The following is an 8,412-nucleotide window of genomic DNA, read 5'->3' as shown; positions in this document are numbered from 1 at the left end:
GTCAGATGCCCTGGCTGGCTTGAGTCTGCCTATCATGGCTGGCCTATGATTCTATCCAAGCCAAACCAGGACACCGGTAAACAAGTTAGCTGGAAATAAGATTTCAGTGTAAGCCTGTGATAATAGCCTGTGTTGTGAGAACAGGGTCCAGCCCTGTAGACATACCAGTTGTGTGACATGTGGGAGTAGATGCCAAGCTTTCCCAAACGACTTCTTGCTGCCTGAGCACAAAAATGTGACATCCTCTCAGCTGTTGCTCTGCCCTAGGTTAAGCCCACTAGGAAGAAGTTCGTGGACAGAGTAGCACTTCACCCACGTAGCACTGTTGTATGACCATGACATAGGTCCAATTGCCCCTCAGGATCAAAGAAGCTGTTCTATCCACCAGCCTACAGTGATAACCCAAAATCCACACCTAAACTGGAAACTATAAAATTTTGCATCCAAACCTTGGGCTTAAATGTATTCTAAGTAGTCAATTTTGGTTGTCATCCCTCCTTGTCCCCTCAAACAGATGTTAAGTTGTACCAAAATCTTGCACTATTACTCCTCATGGAGGTGTATTTTAATCACATATGATGGCCCACTCCAAGACAGGTATACGAAGTCTAGCTTGAACAAAATCATAACTCTGCTTTTTGTGCATGAAAAAATACTTGATTTGTTGCCTCTATTTCTTCACCTACAAGATCTAAAGTTGTGAATGTTGTTATACAAATTTAAATGATATCTGGGACCAGGAAGCACATGAATTTTATTCACATTTCCTAGTTCCTTTCATTTCAACATACCATAATATTCATGTTAAGAATCAGAAAGGATGAACCATGTTCTGTAGCTAACCCTGTTTTTTTAAACAGTTGCTCCTTGGAAAGTGAAAGTCCCACTTGAAGGTTAGGAAATATATAGAAGTATTTCAGGGAGGTAGGGTTATACCAAGGAAGATAAGAAATTAATATTTACATTTAGATGATGGTGTTTGTATGTTTCAGATATCAGAAGAAATCCATTTATGGTTTCTTCTGTGGTTCCCCATTTCCCATATCTATCTTTTCTGTCAGGAACCTTTTTTCACTGTTTGAATTATAACCTATTGGTCAGCACCCTGAGTTTCTGGAGATATGTGCAAATAATGTGATTTCTAATGTAAAAGAGAATGTGATGGCATTGCTCCTGTCTACATGATTTCTTCATAATGGTGTTGCCTTAATGCTGTACAGATTCTTGGCTTTCATATACCATTAATTTTGACTTGCTGTCTTCATTAAAATTCTAAGAGGCAGAAGGCTTTAAGGAGAAAATGACCCCTAGTAAGGCAAAGCAGTGGAAATGTTACTGCACTTTCCTTTACCCTTAGGCATTTAACCACTAGAACTTTTTTTATTGCTTAGAACATTTATTTAATGTATAAAATGTGAGTTCTTATTATTTTTCCCCAAATATGTTTTAGAAGAAAGCAATGAATGAACAGGTTCTAGGAGGTTTGCTTCAATAAATGTAATGCGTGATGAGCTTCTGTCCTGATATTGTCTCCAATCAAACCCTGTATACTCTATATAGGAAGGTGAATTGACATAATTCTTGGAACAGCATTTTTCATCAAATTGTCCTGTTAAATAGGAAAATTTTACTCAAGCCTGCAAAAATGATAAGCCTGACCCTCAGCTCTGCTTTGAAAGGTCATTTTGATTAGTATAGGCAAAATTGGAACGTAAATCCATTTTCAATGCCTGGTGTCTTTTGGCTTTAATAGCTGAATGGCCTGAAGTGTAAATTTTCAGAAGTGTAAAGCATGTGCAGGTTCTGCTGAACTCAGTGGAAGCAGCAGGCATCACACATTCCTGACGGTCAGACCATGAGTTTCCTCACTTTTTTTCTTTTCCCCTTTCTCTCCCCACTCTTTTCCTGATAATGTAATGGCCTTTTTGACAAAGAAACTTCATTCATGATCTGATAAGTATAATGGCTTTCATCTCAAGATTGTATACTGAGAAAACTGTTAAAGTTTCCTTTCAATTCATCAAAACTAAATTCTGTTTCAGACAACATACTAAGTGCATCGGAATTATCCATACAGTACCCACACTCAGATTTAGCCTATGAAATGAAGGGTCTCAGCTACATTCAGAATTGATAAAGGATTGTCACCAAATAAGTACCTTTCTCAGGAAATTAAAAGAAGAATTCATTGTTCTAATATTTAGCCAAATTATTGCTCAAGCATGAAGAGGGGATGGAAACAAGGTGGTGGGAAGAAGAAGAAATTGCGGCTCTCTTAATTGATTATCATTTATCATGATGCAAACATTTTTTAAAGAAAATAATTTTAAAATTTAAAATTAATTGCTATTATTTTAGATATGAAAGAACAAAACAGGCTTGGAACAAATTGTGCTCAATCAGAACTTTTCTAGTCACAGAAAAGTAGTTTTAAGTAGCCTGCCATTAGTATACAAACACTAGTATATCTATTCATACCTGAGATGAAGAGCTACCCATGTAAATGTATAAACATTTTTTATACTCTACAGACATAAACATTTCTATCCAAAAATGACCAAATCTACACTAAGGTCCATACCTGTCTAACATAATACCTGAAATAGTTTTACCAGCATAAAACTGCATATAGCCATAGCAGAGAATTTAAAATGTGAGCTCAAGGGCTTTTCTTGCCATTTTAATAAGCCATTCATTTTCTCTGTGCAATGGATTTATGACTTGTATTTATTAGTTTGATTCTTCATCCACCTCGCTTTTCCCTTTTATATTAATTTCATATTTAAGGTGCACTCTGTCAGAATGTACAAAACCTTTTAAAAACCGTTAGAAATAAATGGTTGAATAAGAATGGCTATATACATTGTCCTGGTTTGGGCTAAATCAGAACTAATTCTGTTTTAGTGCTTTAACTTTTCAGTTAAGTCCCCTCTAACAAACGGCACTTTCTGAAACAGCAGCATGTTTTTCCAGACCGTGACTGCTTCCAGCAGTGATAAGGCCTGATGTTTATAGTTCGTACCAAGGAATGGGATGCAGAGACGCCCTTGCTTATACTTGTTCTTATGGCGACCAAGGTCACTGCTAAATCTTGTACTCCATGTTGGGGTGCCAGGAGTGAAAAGGGAAGCACCTACAGGGAGGAGCGAACTGGACAGGTGACCCAAACCTGACCAACAGAGTATTCCATCCCGTATATGTCATATTCAGCATAAAGCTGAGAGATCACAAGGGTCTCGCTCTCTTCGTCTCTTCCTCTCTTCTTCAATGGCTGACATCTGAGGAGGACTGATCCGTGCATCCCTGAATCCAGTGCCTGAGTCCAGCTCCTGTATCACATCCCTGTCTGCTGCAAAGTCCAGCCTGGGACTGCCCCAGTGCCAGCCCCGCGGTGTGGTGGTGACGTATTATCATCAGGGTGGGGGGAGTTGGGTTCAGTATTGGTTTTGTATATATTTGTACATATTATATATATTTCATTTTTTTCCTTATTCTTATGATTATCTTTTATTGTTATTGTTCCATTAAAGCTGTTTTAGTTTTCTTTTCCAAACCATAAAGTCTCTCTCCCTTGTTCTCTCTCCTTTTCCCTTTTGGGAGGGGAGAGGGGTTAGTAGAGAGCGTCTGTCATTCGTTAGTGGCAGGCCCAGCCTCAAACCATGACGTACATATATATATGGCCACATACATATGGTCATATACGGTTATTGTAGGCATGTGACTGGCTTAGAGCAAAAGGGAATTAGTCCTGTTTCCCTTTCTTCAAAAGGAGAATAGGAATGAAGGACACCAGTGGCATTCTCCACAGCCAAGAAAAACACATTGCATTGGGAACTGTGATTATACATTTTACTCAGATTGGGTGATGATGCTTTTAGGAATACTTCCATTTTATCAAGACTGTTTTATCATCTATAGGATAATTGTTTCAGGATAAAATTGAGGATGTGACAGGAGACAGATCACATTAATGCTTTGGGTTGAAGTGGCCTACAGGGGAAGGAGGCAGAGAAAGACTGCCTCCTGACGTTTTCTGAAGTTTTAACGTCAGTGGGAAGAGGGAGGGTTTAGCATGCCTTGATTTGAGGGCATTTCAGTGCTGTCAAGCAGCAGTGAAAAAGGAATAGTTCCGAGATTGGATGATATGTTAAATAATTTAAAAGATAATATACTATTATGTAATATAATAACTCTAAAATAACCAATAAGATAGGTCTTTACTGGAATTAAAATAAAATGGCACAATAACCTAAAACCCTGCAGTCCATCAGAGAAATAGACTGGCTATGATTTTAGTCCATATCAAGGAGAAGAAAAACCAGCACAATCACTGTGCCTTGGTGTTTAGTTACCTTTGGGAAAGACAAAATCATAGCATACTGAATAGTGGATTTTTAAAAAAGTAACGTGGTGATCTGACATATAGGAGATATGTGCAGTCAAAAGCATAAGGAAGCAAAACTGCCAAAACATACCACATTTTTAATGAATTACTGAATTTTTTTTTTTTTTGGCTCAGTAATGGGAATAAATTCTTATCATCTTTTATCTAAAGTGTTTTATAAAATCACATCTAAAAATATGAAAATTGTGAAAATACAAGCTTAAAGACATATCCTTTATTTTGCAACTGTGTTTTTAAATTCGGAATCACAGAATCACAGAATGTTTGAGATTGACAGGGATCTAGTCCAACCCTCCTGCTCAAGCAGCGCCACCTAGAGCCAGTTGCTCAGGACCATGTCCACATGGCATTTGACTCTCCAAGGACAGACACTCCACAATCTCCTTCTGCAACCTGTTCCAGCTCCTTTATAGAAAATCTTAGTTGCTTATTAGTAATGAATAAAATAATTCAATTTTTTTAAAAAAAGGTATTTTTGTAAAAAATTAATTAAGCCTTTTTTTTTTTTTTTTTTTTTTGGTGGTGGGGGTGATGTTCCTGTCCACAAAATGGAGTTTTATACAGTGAGAATACGAAAGAATGCAAACATACAACTAGGAGCTGAACCTTTTAAATATTAAACTGAAATTGCTCAAGGTGTGCTTTCCACCAGGTACAGAAATAATCGATTTGGTAAATGATTACTCTTTGAATAAGTCTGTCAGACACCTAAACAGGAAGATGCCTTTAACAGACATGGAGGCAAAAGCAGAAAAATGTAGTTGGCACACATGATGAAATGACAAGAGTGAGGTATAATTTGTCATATAGTAACTTTAAAATCAAAACTAAAAAGAAGTTATGAACAAAAGAGTTATGACTTTAAGATCAGGCTTGAAAGCAGATAAAAGTGGGCAGGTGAGCAGAAAAGATACATGAGAAAGCACAAAAAAAACTGTTTAGTTGAACAGAAATATAAACTTTCAATGTAGTATTGAATATGAATTGTTGCAAAAAATTAAAGACGAGTTTTTTATGAATTTAAAAGATTACAAGATACAGTTTAAAGGATGGCAGAGATGAAGAAGTCAAAGCAGAGAATGCTTTTTATCATCCATGAGACAGTCAACTATGAAAATGTAAAAGAATGACATATATTCAGTCAGAGATGTTGAAGGTGTCTTCTCACAATTTCCTTGTGTACTGCAGGAACAAGAGACTGATGAAGAACAAAATTAGATCTTTCTAGCTTGGAATAGGAAATTATTGGCATCTTGAGAACACCTAGTCCAACCCCTGCTCAAGCAGGGTCAGCTATAGCGGGTTGCCCAGGACTGTGTCTAGTCAGCTTTTGAATATGTCCATAAATGGAGATTCCACAACTTCTCTGGGCAACTTGTTCCAGTGTTTGCCCACCCTCACAGTAAAAGTGCTTTTTCTTGTGTTCAGACGGAATTAACAAAGCTGATATTCATGAATTCGAATTACGACAAGTCTTCTCGGTGAGATCAGGGTGAATGTCCAAAAAGAAAAGGACTAACAGAGAGCACTCTTGGTGTTCTTATCCACGGAGATCCAGCTGTAGAGATTCAGACTAGGCAGAAAAAGAATACAACAACAACACAGTTTTGTAGGATGAAGAAAAAGAGAACAATCCCGTGTTTGTGTACTGTCTTTTTCTTCCAAAAAGACTGTTCAGGCATATACAGTTGAATCCCTTAATCATTTTTTGTGTCCCTGTGAAGAATGCTCTGCTTCCCTGTGTGTCAAGAGGATGGAAGAAGAAAGAAGTAAGGCCAAAATGGCCTTCATTGGGTCAGAACACTTCCATCCTGCAAGATAAGGAATAGGAAAGACCAGACAGACCAAGGAGTTTGCAGCATCAGAGAACCCTGAAGTATTTTGCAGAGAATTGATTAGGTAAGTTATGCTGTATGAGGTAGAGGAAAGCAGAGATAATACCAGTCTGTTTGGGAGCCTTTCCAATCTCATCAGAGAGAAAATTTCTCCCAGCATCAAATCCAGCAATCACCATAGCTTTGTGAGCAAGACATTAGCCGTGTCACCTGAGAGGTTTTCCTGTATTATGTAATATCACATTTCTAATAGTCCTGAGGAATATGAAAAATCATTCAGTAAATTATATTAAACATATGACAAGAAAAATCCTTCCCTGAGTCCCCTGATGGACTAAGAAGGGAATCCTGCTAGAAGGAAATTTGATATGTTGACAACTGAAAGACATAAGACTCTATCTTACATCTCTGTAATTGTGTCCATGAGAGGGCCTGAGCCGGTAACACTGTGTGACTTTGAAATCATGGGAGCCCAGTCCATTTCAAACATTATTCTCCCTCCTGTTTGAGTTTCACAGGTTGATGATCTAGTTGTCTGGCTCCAAGATGTATACAGTGTATGCATTCAGCATAATTTGAGCTATCATGTGAGTCTGAACCCCAAGCCAGCTTGACAATCTAAGTGTGTTTACACACTAGAGATGTACAGTGGTAAAAGAAGGAAAAGGTGGACCAATGCATACAGATTGTCCATTACTCCAGGAAGGACATAAAAAGATATCTTTGGTCTATTACTGAAGTAGCCTTCACATAATTAGGTCTCGTGGTTTAACCCCAGCTGGCAACTAAACACCACACAGCCGCTCACTCACTCCTCCCACCCTGGTAGGATGGGGAGGAAAATCAAAAAAAATAAAACTCATGCATTGAGATAAGAACAGTTTAATAATTGAAATAAAATAAAATATAATAATAATAATTGTGATGAAAAGGAAGACAACAGAAAGAGAGATAAATATAACCCAAGAAAGGCAAGCGATGCACAGCGCTGTGGCTCACCACCCGCTGAGCGGTGCCCGAGCAGCTATCTTCCCCTTCCCGCCAACTCCCCCAGTGTACGTACTGAGCATGACGTTCTATGATATGGAATATCCCTTTGGCTAGTTCAGGTCAGCCGTCCTGGCTGTGCTCCCCCCCAGCTTCTGGTGCACCTCCTCGGCTGGCAGAGCGTGGGAAACCAAATAGTCCTTGGCTTAGGAGGATGAGCGCTACTCAGCAACAACTAAAACATCAGTGTGTGATCAACGTTATTCTCACACTAAATCCAGAACGCAGCACTGTACCAGCTGCTAGGAAGAAAATTAACTCTATCCCAGACAAAACAGGACATTAGGTAATATATATATAATGTAATTTCATGTAACTACAGGCACTCTTCAGTATGAAATAGATGCTTATTTCAGCCTCCATCCTCTCTACTCCCCTAAATATCTGTTTTGGTCTTCCACTTATTTTTTCAGCTTGATAAGAACCTATTAAGTTCTAATGAAATGCATATAGGCATGTATTTAGAAGTAGTTGAGCATAGATAAAGAAATAAGCAATTGCTAGGTGGGATTTTCCAAAATTGCTAACTACTAAACTCCCCTATGAAACCTTTTCTTAGGTAGTATTTGTACTTTCAGGCATCCAAATATAGTCTTAAGCTTTAAGCAAGTTTTCAGTATAAAAAGTCTGATTTATAAGTTTTTTGTAATAGAATCTTGCAGTCTTTTGTACATGAAGGCTTCAGAAAACAATTGCCTAGTTTTAGAAAAGATGTTTTTCTGGGTGTTTGGTTTAATATATTCCTAAAGAAGTAATTATGACAATGGAAAAAGTTCAAATGCTGAGTTGTTCAGACCATTACATTACCAGCTAGTTGTTCACTGTCTCCAGGGGCAGCAGAATTAGACCCAACTAATGTATTTTAATTTAAAATCCAGATTTGTCATGAGCATTAGGTCATTTCCCATGAAAGATGAAGGATGAAGATCAGAGGTGTGATCTGAGAGCTGATGGTGCGTTCCCATTTTACTGAATCACGGTGCTAGTATATTTGATCTCAGTTTTTGTAAGCAAGTTCTCTATTTTTCAACAGAACAATTTACAGGAAGTTTTAAGAATTCAAATCCTTCTAAAAAAGAATGGAAAGAAAAGAGAAATCTATTGAAGGTACATGTTCTTTCCCCT

The sequence above is a fragment of the Leptosomus discolor genome, chromosome 2 (assembly GCF_034619465.1).
Source record: "Leptosomus discolor isolate bLepDis1 chromosome 2, bLepDis1.hap2, whole genome shotgun sequence".
Taxonomy (NCBI): Eukaryota; Metazoa; Chordata; class Aves; order Leptosomiformes; family Leptosomidae; genus Leptosomus; species Leptosomus discolor.
Note: the sequence above shows the minus strand (reverse complement) of the source record.